The sequence below is a fragment of the Lutra lutra genome, chromosome 7, assembly GCF_902655055.1.
Source record: "Lutra lutra chromosome 7, mLutLut1.2, whole genome shotgun sequence".
Taxonomy (NCBI): Eukaryota; Metazoa; Chordata; class Mammalia; order Carnivora; family Mustelidae; genus Lutra; species Lutra lutra.
The window spans coordinates 17343815-17357715 of NC_062284.1; the positions used below are offsets into that span (position 1 = coordinate 17343815).

The window sequence follows — 13901 nt, forward strand, 5'->3', positions numbered from 1 at the left end:
AATAATATTGCTATGAACATTTGTTCACAAGCTTTTTGTGGGCAAATGTTTTCCTTACTCTTGGGTAAATGCCTAGGAGTAGAATTGCTGGATTGTGTGGTTAACTATATTTTTCACTTTGAAAGAAAAATGCTAAACTGTTTTCTAGAGTGGCTATACCATTTACATTCCTGCTAGCAATGTATGAATGTTCTAGTTCCTCCATATTCTTGCCAACATTTGTATTTTCAGTCTTTTTATTGTGGCTCTTCTAGTGGCTGTATAGTAGCAACTCAGTGTGATTTTCTTTGGTATTTCCCTAGTAACTGAAGATTAAGCATCTTTTTATGTCCTCACAAATTCCATATGTTGAAATCCTAACCCCCAAGGTGATGGTATTGGGAATTGGGGCCTTTGGGAGGTGATTAGGTCATCAGGGCAGAGCCTTCAACAATGAGATTAGTGCCCTTATCAAGGAAGCCCAGGAAAGCTCCCTCACCCTTTCTGCCATGTCATATCACAGTGAGAAAATAGCCATTAATGACAAAGCTGGCCGTCACTAGACGCTGGATCTGCCAGCACCTTGATCTTGGATTCCCCAGCCTCCAGAACAGTGAGAAATAAATTTTTGTTTTTAAGCCATCCAATTTGTGGTATTTTTGTTACAGCAGCCTGAACAGACTAATATTTTTTTCTTGTCCTTATTTGCCATTTCTTTGGTGAAATATATCTATTTAGAAACCTTTTGCTCAATTTTATTGTGTTCTTTTTTTTTTAAAGATTTATCCATGTATTTTATTTTGTTGTTGTTGTTTTTTATTTTATTTTTTCTGTGTTCCAAGATTTTTTATGTACCACACCCAGCGCTCCATGCAATATATGCCCTCCTTATCCATTTATTTTAGAGAGCGTGAGCAGGGGGCGGGGCAGAGACAGGGAGACGGGCAGAGCCCGTCTGTCTGAGTGGGGAGCCTGATAGGGTACTTGATCCCAGGACCGTGAGATCAAGAGTTGGACACTCAACAACACCACCCAGGTACCCCTAAGTCGTTTGTGTTCTTATTATTAGTTGTAAGAGTTCTTTATATGTTCTGATGTTAAAGGATAGTTTTCACAAAAAAAGTCAGATCATGATTTCCATACAGATATAAACATTTTTTTTTTAAAGATTTTATTTATTTATTTGACAGAGAGAGATCACAAGTAGAGAGAGAGGCAGGCAGAGAGAGAGGAGGGAGCAGGCTCCCCGCTGAGCAGAGAGCCCGATGCGGGACTCGATCCCAGGACCCTGAGATCATGACCTGAGCCGAAGGCAGCGGCTTAACCCACTGAGCCACCCAGGCGCCCCCAGATATAAACATTTTTAAATGTGTTAAACCTTTTATTTAACCTGTTAATAAGACAACTGTTAAGGTATTATAACCAGTTCAAAGGAGAATGCAGAGAACAGAAACTTATAGATTAAGAATATTGAAATGGATGTTCAAATGGAAGCAAAGCTGGTTTTCTCCACAGGGACAGAGGGTTGTCTCTCCATGGGACATAATTTATTTTTGTGTTCATAAACAAGGATTATTTTACATTGCTATCAGTGATCTACAACTTACAGAGTTGTGAAATAGTTCTCATAGAATGAGAATCAGATAACTTGGAAGGAGATATTAGAGACCAGGGTTTAGCAAACTGACCTATGGGCCAAATCTGAAGGGTCCTTCACCTGATTTTGTAAATAAAGTTTTATTGAAAGACAGCCATGCCCATTCATATACATATTGTCTGTGACTGCTTTTATGCTACCATGGCAGAGCTGAGTAGTGAGACAGTGACTCTGTGGTTCACAAAGCCTAATATGTGTACTGAGTGGCCCCTAAGAGCAAGTTTGCCAACCCTACTCTTGTCTGAGTACAAGTCCTTTATCAGATATATTATGTATAAATATTTTCTCCCAGTCTGTGGCTTGTCTCTTCATATTCTTTTATTTTGTATATGGGCTATTCAGTTGTTCCAGCACAATTTGTTAAAAAGACTATCCTTTCTTTGTTGAATTTTCTTGGTACCTTTGTTGAGAGTCAGTTGTCTGTAAACATGTAAACATGTCTGTAAACATATGGGTTTATTTCTGATGTTCTGTTCTGATGTTCTGATGTTCATGACAATACCACATTGGCTTGATTACTGTAGCTTTATAGAAAGTTTTGAGTCTTTCAGTTTTGTTGTTTTTCTTTTCAAATTTCTTTTGAAAAATAAATGTCATTGATTTTTTTACAACCAGAGAGAATCAATTTTTGCTTCTTTATGGCTATTTCATCTATATACATGTTTCTTTATGTAGCAATAAGGAGGTAAAAATGAGGGTCTGGAAGACCTTTTATTACACTGATCAATGGGGATTATTATACTATTGAGTATAATTTCTAATCAATCTGTTACTCGCTTTTATTTTTATTTGTGTAATTTATGACTTGAAGCTTGTGTCTCTGATTTTATTGTGTCTCCCACAGGAGGGTGCCTCTTATCAATAATACAGGGACAGTGAAGGGCCAGACAAGAGGGCCAGATGGACAGGGTATGCATTCTGACTTCAGTAGGATGGACAGTTGAAGAATAGCCTTAAGACTGAGGGAGATTGCTTCTGTTTGTCCAACCCCTGTGACTGCTCCTCACTGATGGCCAGATTGTGTTGGTGGGAGTTGAGAAAAAAGAAGAGAAAGGCTCGGGGTTTTATCTCACACCAGATTACCTAAATGCATTTCAGTGTTGCATAAAAATCATGAAATATGTACAAAAAGATTAGATGAAAGGATACCAAACGACTAGGATGGTGACTAGAAGTGTTCTCTTTGTGGCTTCTTTTTAAATATAAAAGTCTCTATTGCTAAAGGTTGGGAAGTAAATATTGTGAACATCTTTTTCTTTTAAGTCCTATTTGATAATCAAGCCTTTCAGGGCCTGTTATAACCCTCAAATTTTAATCTTTCTATAAATGTGTAAATTCTGGTATTTGTATACATCTCATCCATATAAAATACAGATTTTATGGCATATATTTGAATTTTTAAATTCTTGCATAGAAAGAACTAAAGTAAAATAAATACTACTTTGAAATGTATCGATAGTTAGCAAAATGTTTGTAAGAAATATCACTCAGATATGGCTAGAACTAAAATTTTCCCAACATCCTTACAAGTCAAGCTTTAGTTTTTGAGAAAGTATTAGGTGTGTTTAAAATGCTTTAAGGAATGTTATTTAACAACTATTGTCTTTTGAAATCCCTCTGATATGCTAATTAGGGGAAAGTAAATTTGAAATGTGGAAAATTGGATTTTTCCCTTCTATATTTTTCTGTCATTCTTAAATTTGAAAATAAACAAAGTGACTTTGTTCTTTTGAAATCCTGCTTTGTGTTCCTTTACTTAGGTCTCTGAATGCTCCACTTAGTTTCTCTAAACAGTGCTCTGCATAAAGTATGCTAGTAGATCTTTGTAAAAATTGTGATGAATAACTTCCCATTTCTTCCTCACTGCTTAAGAAAATAAGGCAGTATTTCAATATCCGTCATTGAGACATTAAGCCTTGAATGGTAGTAGTTTATTTTCAGCATCATGATTAAGGCTATTCAGAAGAATACTTTGTTAAATGTTTGTATTTCTGCCTTTGTCTTCATTTAATTATTTCTTAGTATTGCTCCTTATGAGGCTAAATTACTTTGGTATCTCTAATTAAAAATTAAATATCCTAAAATGATCCGGCTTTTAAGAAGACAAGCCGACTAATGATGCCGAGCCTTTCTCTTTGCTGTTGGCCCAGACGTTGCCCGCTTTGGTTTCCTAATTTAGTAACAGAAATAAAACTATGCACGACTGGGCAGGTTTGGCATGCCGGCATCCAGCCAGGAAGCATGGGTTTCTTAAGTAAGTAGACCGATGGGGATTTGCGGAAAACACAGATTATGTTACATGAGCTTTGCGCTTCGCAAATCCCTAACTATTTAAAGGAACTCAGCTAACCCACAGCCACCGAAATAAAGTCAGTTTTGTTTAAACACACATGTACACTAAATGATGTATTGTTTCCTTTCCCAAAATTACCTTTCATCTTTACGTTTTTAATTTCTTATTTTTGTAAACTTAAAAAAAAACCACTTTCCTTTTTAGTAAATAATACATCAGATTTAGTTAACTCCATTCAATTATTTTATACATTTGTATGGCCTTTCAAAATAGCATACTTTGAAAGAGTTGGTAATATACATACGTAATGTGCTTCTGTGTGAGGAAATGAAACAAAACTCTGAGATATTTAAAAAAAAAACACACACACACCACGTCTGGCCCCTGCTTGCTGGGGCGTCCCTGCTGCTTGGTGTTGGGCCTTCTTAATGTTCTCCCTCACACAATGCTTGTTCTACTCCAGGTGGGTCTGCAGTGGCTGCTTGCTTGAATATTTGAGCCCTGGCAGCTTTTCCTCCTTATTGAGGCTCTAGTTTGGCATATCCTCAGTCTTCTTAAGCCCTTTACCTCTGAATTTAGAAAAGAGCCTGAGGATATGTTTCCCCCCAACTTTTTTTCTCCTTCCGACTTCTTAATGTTTCTTATAGACTCTATCTTTCATTGTCTGATGAGGGCTGGTTATCCACCATGGTGATCTTTTTTAATTTTTTTATTTATTTTTTATTTTTTCAGTGTTCCAAGATCCATTGTTTATGCACCACACCCAGTGCTCCATGCAATACGTGTCTTCCTTAATACCCACCACCAGGCTCACCCAATTCTCCCCACCCCCCTTCCCTCCAAAACCCTCAGTTTATTTCTCAGGGTCCACAGTCTCTCATGGTTTATCTTCCCCTCCGATTTACCCCAGCTGACTTCTCCTCTCCTTCTTCGAATGTCCTCCATGGTATTCCTTATGCTCCACAAGTAAGTGAAACCACAGTGTGGAGATCCCTTAAGAAATTAAAAATAGAGCTTCCCTATGACCCTGCAATTGCCCTATTTGGGTATTTATCCCAAAGATACAGATGTAGTGGAAAGAAGGGCCATCTGTACTCCAATGTTCATAGCAGCAATGGCCACAGTCGCCAAACTGTGGAAAGAGCCAAGATATACCCTTCAACAGACGAATGGATAAAGAAGATACGGTCCATATATACAATGGAGTATTATGCCTCCATCAGAAAGGATGAATACCCAACTTTTGTATCAACATGGACGGGACTAGAAGAGATTATGCTGAGTGAAATAAGTCAAGCAGAGAGAGTCCGTTATCATATGGTGATATTTTTTTAATTGGCCTTAGCCTGTATGTAAACACTGGAGGCAGGTAAATCTGAAGTATGTTTTCACAGAGAGAGAGGGAGAGTATCTCATCCCTTATAAGACTTTTGATGAATATGGATGAACATTTGATTCTTTTTTCATATTTGGGAGGATGTGGATAGGATATGGAGGAGAATATAATGTGTGTGCTCCAAATCATACTAAAGCATTATTAGTTGTAATATGGAACAAAATGGATTTAATGTAAATTTATGTAGTCAAATTACATTAACTTTAGAATCCATAAGATTTCTCATTATAAAATTGCCATCTAAAAGTATAAGAAAGAGTACTAGTACACAAAAACTTCTTGACCAAAAGTGGTCAGAAGGTTACTAGTCTATAAAAATAGTTCTTAAAATGAACTTTTGCTCAATTTTCATAAATAATGGAATAAGGCAGACACCCAATCCTAACATCAGGATTCCTCCCTCATTCTTCCCTTTCCCATCTCATTCTTCTGCCTCTCAGTTATTCCCGTACTCTTAAAATCCACATCCTGGGACACCTGGGTAGCTCAGTTGGTTAAGCGTCTGACTGTTGATTTTGGCTTAGCTCATGATCTCGGGTTTGTGAGAGCTTGTGAGAGACCATGTCATCGGGCTTCACACTCAGTGGGGAGTCTCCTTGAGATTCTCTCTCTCCCTTTCCTTTTTCCCTTCACCCCCCAAGTGCTCTCTTCCTTTCTCTCTCTAAAAATAAATAAATCTTTTAAAGAAAAAATCCTCATCCCATAGAGACTGACTTTCCTTTGCTTTCCTGAAAAAGGGGGGCACTGTTCTAAAGGTTTTGGTTGACTTAGAGATGGGTGGTGGGGTAGTCTTTGTTGTCCGAGACAGAACGTGGTATCTACTGGTTACTATGTAATTCTGAACATGAGTGGAATCTATTATGTAGTTATTTTTGCTTAGTAAATTTAATCTTTTAAATGCATTGGAGTCGGGGCGCCTGGGTGGCTCAGTGGTTAAAGCCTCTGCCTTCAGCTCAGGTCAAGATCTCAGGGTCCTGGGATCGAGTCCCGAATCGGGCTCTCTGCTCAGCAGGGAGCCTGCCTCCTCCTCCTCTCTCTCTCTGCCTGCCTCTCTGCCTACTCATGATCTGTCTGTCAAATGAAAAAAAAAAAAATCTTTAAATGCATTGGAGTCATATTGTTACTGCTGGTAGTACTGGTAGTAGTAGTAATAATAATAATAATAATCTCTTAACAGTTACTCTAAAATGTGGTATATTTTGCTCCTTCTCCAGATAATCAAGAGATTATTGTTATTGTTGGTAGCGCCTTTACTAAGTATTTAAACTAGGCCGGGCATACTCTGAAGTGCTTAATTCTGCCTTTTCTCTTAATTATCAGTTCAATAGTATGGGATAGATACTATTGTTTTATACTTCTTTTTAAGATGAGTAACCAGCAGTTGAGATAGACAGTTTTGCTAAAATTACACAGCCAGTAAGTGTGGGGATCAAAGATTCTAATCCAGTTCATTCATTTTTAAAATGTAAAATGCTGTTGTGTATAGAAAAGTATACAGATTTAAAGTATATACTCAGTGGTGGGGGCGTCTGGGTAGCTCAGTTGGTTAAGCATCTGACTCTTGATTTTGGCTCAGGTCATGATCTCAGGGTCGTGAGATCAAGCCCCAGGTTGCTCTCCATGCTCAGTGGGGAGTCTACTTAGGATCTCCCCCAATAAATAAATCTTAAAAAAATAAAAAATGAAAGCATATTCTCAGTGAATTTTCACAAGATAAATATAACTTTGTAATCAGCACCCCAATCAAGAAATGAAATGTTACCAGGGCTCTAGAAGCCCCCTTGTGTTTCTTTTTGGTTAGTCACCCCCCTTTCAAGGGCGTTCTTCCAAGGCACCACTATTCTGACTTCCATTACCATTTCGGCTGTAAAGGTAAACTCAAGATACTGCTATTGAGAATCTTGCTAAGGTGCAGTATAATGTACTTATAACAGTAAAGACTTCGTATGTCTGACCTTGGTCGTTATGGATCTTTATTCCACACGTGATGCAAAGTCCCTAGAGGATTCTGAGCAGAGGAGCGAGTTGATGTGATTTAAGGTTAAAAGGATCACTTAGGCATCTGTGTATAGAAGAAGCCAAGGACAAACCCTGGGAGTCAAGTTAGGAGACCACAGAAATAACCCAGGTGACAGTTGATGGTAGCAGAACTCTTGATTAGAAGCCATTGGATTTGGGTTTATTTAGTGCTTTATAACTTTCCCAGTGCTTCGCTCATTTTCTTTTACTCTCGGGGCAGGTTTTTTATCCTTGATTGTAGATAAGGAATCTTGAGGCAAGGAAAGTTTACTCAGGTAGAATCAAGACTTACACTAGGTTCTGATTCTCAGTGCAGTGTTTTTTCCAAGCCGTTAGCAGTGATACATAGTAAGTTAAAATCATTGAACTAACCTCTAGTACTGTATTAGTTATCTATTGCTGCATAACAAATTGCCACAAATTTAGCAGTTTAAGAAAGCCCACACATTTCTTATGCCCCTGTCTGTGGATCGGAGGTCTAGACACAGCTTCCGGGACCTCCTGCTTAGGATCTCACAAGGCTGCCATCAGGGTTGGGTCAGCCATGGCTGTGGGCTCCTCTGAGACTCAAATGCAGAAGGGAGTGCTTTTTACTGAAGACCCATCAATCCTGTTAGTTTTGTGTGAGACTGGAACAAAAATGGTTAAAGTCATATAGTGATTCTTAGTATGTTCGAGTATGTTAACCATCTAACGGAAGGAGTTCCTATTTCTGCTGCTCAAGGGAGAGAATCCTATAGATTCTTTAAAGAATGGTGCCCTTGTCTTTTTTTCTGTAGGATCTCTCCCTTCTTACATCAACTTTAGATACATACGCTTGGCATTTGATGTATTAAAGACTTATTCATTACAGTCTGTAAGAATCTTAGTGTCCAGACCGTGTGTTGGTGGGTGTTATCTGGCTCCTCATTTTGCTGCCACTCGTAAACATACTAATTAGGCCTGTTAATGGTTATTTTCTGTTTTGCTTCCTAATTGACTTTTACTTTTGCTCTTAGTCCAGTGCGAGGGTGATATTTTGCAGATTCTTTAGCTGATCAATTAAGAAAACTACTTTTAGAACCAGTCTTTGGGTTCAAGAACAAAACCCCTCTGAACCATGATCTCAGTCTCCAGTCCTGCAGCTTTTCTGGGTTCTGCCACAGCTTAGTTGATTATTCTGAACTAGTCTTCCTTTTCATGACATACAACTGAGGGAAGCTGTAAGAAAGCTTTCTGGTACTCTCCTTCACAGATTCGTCAGTTAGTCTGTTTCCTTATGCTCTCTGCTTTACTTATTTGAAGACTAATGTTTACAGAATTGGCAGACTGGATCATTCAGTCCAGCCCTCTTTTAAGGACAATTAGAAAAACTGGAGAGGGAAAAAGAAAAGTCTCTTGAAGGCATTGGTGAGCTAACAAAGTGGTAGAGGATTCGCAGGTCAAAGAGATTGCAATCTTTACACGCTATTTCCCACAGAAACAAACCTGAGTAGCTAGGCTGAGGCACAAGACATGTGCCTGGAAACAGGGAACCAATCAAAGACTTTTGGGGTCACGTGAAAATGCTACAGGAGTCAAAGGTAGTCGGTTTGACCATCAGAGAATGATAAAGTGGATCAAAATGCGTCAGATATATAAACTTTTCTGTGTTCATAATGTTACTCTTAAAAAAAAAAAAAAACTTACTGGTAAACTCCAGAGGTTGGTAGCGTACCAACTTGCTCTCTGAAAATTTAAAAGGAAAGAATTAAACATTATTCTGCCTTTTCTAAACCAATTATATTTCAGGGTAACTAGTTGAATGAAGAAGAGTTTTTCTATGTGGAAGAATTATCGACAATTATATATAACAAATATAAAATTATATAACAGTTATAACAATATATATTTGTATATGTCAGTATATATAAGTTAAATACACATTTATTTATATATTTGTTAAATATAAATATAAATAAGTATATACTTACATAAATATAGATATATTAAATATAAATATAATGTATGGTACTATATATTGTAGCAAATATATAATTATATAACAATTATAGATTTATATATAAATATATATTAAATATATGTTATATTATTAAATATATATTTAAGCTATATATAATTATAACTTATAACAAATATAAATTATATAACAAATATATAATCTCTCTATATATAATAAATATAGAATGTTGAAATTAGGTAAATCAGCTCTTTGTAATATCTAATGAAGTAACACATTGTAGCAAAAATCATTAATAGCTTCCTGAACCACTAGGTAAGAAGTTGATAGAGAACTTTGTATTGGATGGATCCGGCTGGTGACACCTAGATCCACTAATTAATCTTGACATCAGTGAAAGTGGGTCAGGCAGACATTATATCCTTCCCAGTGTGATGCAATGGGAAATATATAGCCCTACCCTTAAGATACAGTCTTACTAGAGAAAATTGAACCTGGATCTATTTAAGCTTTTATAACGGCCATTTTACAGGGAATATAAGGAGCAGGTAGATTTAAATGATATCATGAAGACACAATAAATCAAATTTAGAACGTTGGAAATTCTGTAATGGCTATCCAGTTTTTAAAAAGATTTTATTCCTTTGACAGAGTGCACACACAAGTAGGGGTAACCGCAGAGGAGAAGCAGGCTTCCCACTGAGCAGGGAGCCTGATGCAGGACTCGATCCCTGGACCCTGGTATCATGATCCGAGCCGAAGGCAGACACTTAACTGACTGAGCCACCAGGTGCCCCTTAGGTATCCAATTTTTTAAATGAAAACATGAAAAAAGGGGGGAGGAAACTGTTATAAATTAAAAGAGACTTAAGCATCCTGTTGGGCAATTGCAGTTGTTGGACTTTGTTTAGATTTTGATGTAAATAAACCTGTGGTAAAAACATGTTTTGTAAATACTAGGGGAAGTTGATCATGGATAGTGTATTAGGCAATATTAAGAAATTCTTGATTTTTTTTAGGTATAATAATAGTATCTCGAAGGTTTATTTATTTTTTTTTTTAATTTTTTTATTTTTTTCAGCATAACAGTATTCATTATTTTTGCACCACACCCAGTGCTCCATGCAATCCGTGCCCTCTACAATACCCACCACCTGGTGCCCCCAACCTCCCACCCCCCACCCCTTCAAATCGAAGGTTTATTTTTAAAAAGTCCTTGTCTGTTGGAATATGGACTGAGGTATTTTTGCAGGTGGAAACACTTCATAAGGTGAATCTGAAAAAAAGCAGCCTTTGTGTGGATTGCAGCCCAGCTTCCAGTCACCTGGGCTGTCAAAACCTTGAAACTTCCTGACATGGCATTCAGATTGCTTATATCCCCAAGTGCCTGACAGCAGCAAATAGAAATTTTTGCAGGCAGAAGATGACATCATCCTAGGTCTCAAATTATTTCAATAACTTGTTTTTCAAATCTAATGCTCATCTAATGGAATGCGTAGAATAGCATTTTCTGCCACTGAAGAATACACATTCTTTTCAAGCACTTGGAACATTTACAAAAATTGAACAGGAAGTGGAATACTGTTTTTGTCCCAGCTACTCTGCCATTGTAGCCTGAAAGTGATCAAGGACAATGTGTTAATGAGGCTTTATATAGAAACTTGGATGGTTGGCAAGAATTGGCATGGGGGGGCAGAGTTTGCTGCTACTTGACATAGATGGTCAAGTAATGAAAAGGCACTTCTCACCATGGGAGAAGATATTTGCAGTACATATATCCAACAAAGGCCTTTTATCTATAGTGAATTCCTACACATCAATATTGAAAAAGACCAAAACCAACTTAAAAAATCAGCAGGCGTCTTGAATAGGTACTTCCCTAAAGAGGAAATCCAAATGCCCAATAAATGTATGTTAATATGTTGAGCTTCATTGATCATCAGGGACATGCAAATTAAAACCACAATGAGATTCCAGTAAATAACAACTAGACACCCAACGACTGACAAAACTAAACATTTATGAACTCATAGAGCAATAGGGCTGTCATACCCTATAGTGTTGATGATGTACGTACTCGGACAGGTAGAGATTTATGCTTATACATGAACCAAAAGACATGTATAGTAATGTCCATTAAGTTCACGATATTCATAGTAACCCCAGACCATAAACAACACAAGTGTCCTTTAACAAGAGAAAAGATGAAAGTGGTTAATTTATACAGTGGAATATTATAGGATGGTGAAAAGAGGTAGGCAGCTACGTTTCACAATATGTTGGAATCTTGCAAATATAATAAGAAAAAGAAGCCAGTCACAAAGAATGCATGGTATATGATTCCAATAATATAAAGTTATCAAATCATAGTCTTCAAGGATGCTTACTTGAGTGGTAAACGTGAAAAGACAAGTAAATAGGTGATTTTCATAAAAGTCAGGATTGTAAGTGTCTTTTAGGTACTTCGACTTGCAGGGAAGAGGTAGTTAGTTGAATCAGGCAAATGATTCCACTGTTTAAAAAAAAGAAAAAAGAAAAAACTGGATAAATTTCAAAAATCCTATTTTTAACAGTATCAGAAACCATAGAAGCAATTTGAGACATGAAGTGATTAATCCTATTTATCTTTGTATCTCCCACAGCTTTTGGTTCCCTGCCTTTCACAAGGGTAGTCAATTAATATTGAATGGTTGAAAACAAAGTGAGAGGGAAAAGGCACATATCTGGAATGGAAGATGGAGACAAATGTTTGCTGCTTCCCATAGTCAAAGTTTAAGGAGAAAAGATTATATTATCTGGGCACCCCAGGGAGAGAGACTTGTCACACTGGATCCTGCATGGGACCCTAAGATATTGTGCTATAGAAATTTGATAGTCATCTGTTAAATATGTATGTATATGATATATAATATGCATTTAAAAACATACCCATTATTTATGTTTTGAGAAATTAAATTTTTCTGTCTTGCAGTCTTACCTCTTGTTATCTTCTGTACTTTTCTTCCTTGGGTAATTTTGGGGAAGCCATGATGCTGGTTCATTACCTTGGAATCCTAGAATCTTAGCACAGGAATAGACCTTAGATGGAACATGCTGTTATCCTCGTAATTAGATTGCGGTTATGTATTTTGGGCAAGAATACCACCAAAGGGATCTTGTTTTCTTCTAAGTACATTATATTGGGGGGTACAGGATATCACTGTGTCTTATTTCTTGCAATTGCTGATGATCAGCCTTGATCCCTCAGTTAAGCTAATGGCTGTTGGGTTTCTCCACTTTCATTTTCCCTTTATAATTGAAAAGTATCTTGGAAATACTTTGAAACTATGTCATTAAGCTGTTTTTCCTCAGCTTTTTAGCTTTCTGATTGTAGCATTCATCAGCATTCTTGACTGAACAGTGATTACTGTGATGTTTGCCCAATGTAACATTTGTATTTCCCTCATTCCTTCTATATTTATTAATGGAAATTCTTTTTTTTTTTTAAGAAGTTTTTTATTTAAGAGAGAGAGAGCATGAACTGGGGGAGAGGGACAAATAGACTCCCCACTGAGCAGGGAGCCCGCTGTGGGGCTCAATCCCACACCCAGGGATCATGACCTGAGCCAAAGTCATAGGCTTAACTGACTAAGCCACTCAGATGCCCCCATATTAGTTGAAATTCTAAGGAATTTTCCCTCTTTTATTTCTTCATGCCTCATAGATATTTACTTTATTCTATGGGTTATAAACCAATGCCATTATTTTGTTGTTCAAATTACCCCAAAGTTAGCCATTCAGAGCTCCTTCTCATTGGCTCCTTTGTCTTTTTGACATTTCCCCATCCTTTCTCAAGCACTTCACTTCCTTATTTTCTCCGATCACAAGATGTTTTGGGCTTATTTTGTATTTTCTGTGTCTCAAACCTGGTTTCTTTCATTGGAGAGTGTTATTTAGAAACCCAGATCTGGGTTGTTTTTGCCAGTGATATTTTGTCCAGTGCTTGGCATTGTGAAACTGAATTTTTTTTTTTTTTTTTTTTGCTAATAAATGGGTATGAAATCATATTCAGTCGTGATTTTATTAGCTGTCAAATTACCTTTCCTTCCCACTCTTAAATTACTTACACATTGGAAAATCAAGTCCTCTATCAAAGTAGTGTATAAAAAGGTCTAATAGCATAGAGACGTACAGAAGAAACCTGTAGTACTTTCTTTACCTTTACATCAAGAATTTTAATGCTGGAATCTTGATGTACTATGATTATGGTCTTCTAATCTAGTAACCTTGTCAAAAAGCAAATGAAGTTAGATTGTTTTCATTTATTCTTAATAGCTCAGTCTATATTGGTTCTAAATTAATACACATTCCTTTTTGTAAACATTTCTTAATGGATTTATTGAGGTATATTTTATCGCATACCATAAAATTCATGATATAAAGATTCAGTGTGTTTCAAATGGACAATGTTAATTCTAAATTATTGGTAAACTTTGCATTTGTACCACCGTCACCATGATCTAGTTTTAGAACACTTTCATCATCACAAAAAGTTTCCTCATGCCCAATTGTAATCAGTCTCCACTCCCACTCTAAGACACAGATCGTTTCTGATCTTCTGTCTCTCTAGTTTTTCTTT

At 36.9% G+C, this 13901-nt stretch overlaps 1 protein-coding gene and 1 long non-coding RNA gene across 4 annotated transcripts in view; both read left to right on the forward strand.

Moving 5' to 3' along the window:
• LRRC28 (leucine rich repeat containing 28) overlaps positions 1 to 13901 on the forward strand; it is a 161257-nt gene that overhangs the window by 49420 nt on the left and 97936 nt on the right. The gene's annotated exons all lie outside the window — the stretch shown is intronic.
• Positions 10027 to 12259, forward strand: LOC125104264 (uncharacterized). Its single transcript, XR_007128631.1, has 2 exons — positions 10027 to 10084; positions 11926 to 12259. It is a non-coding gene; the product is annotated as an uncharacterized LOC125104264 (long non-coding RNA).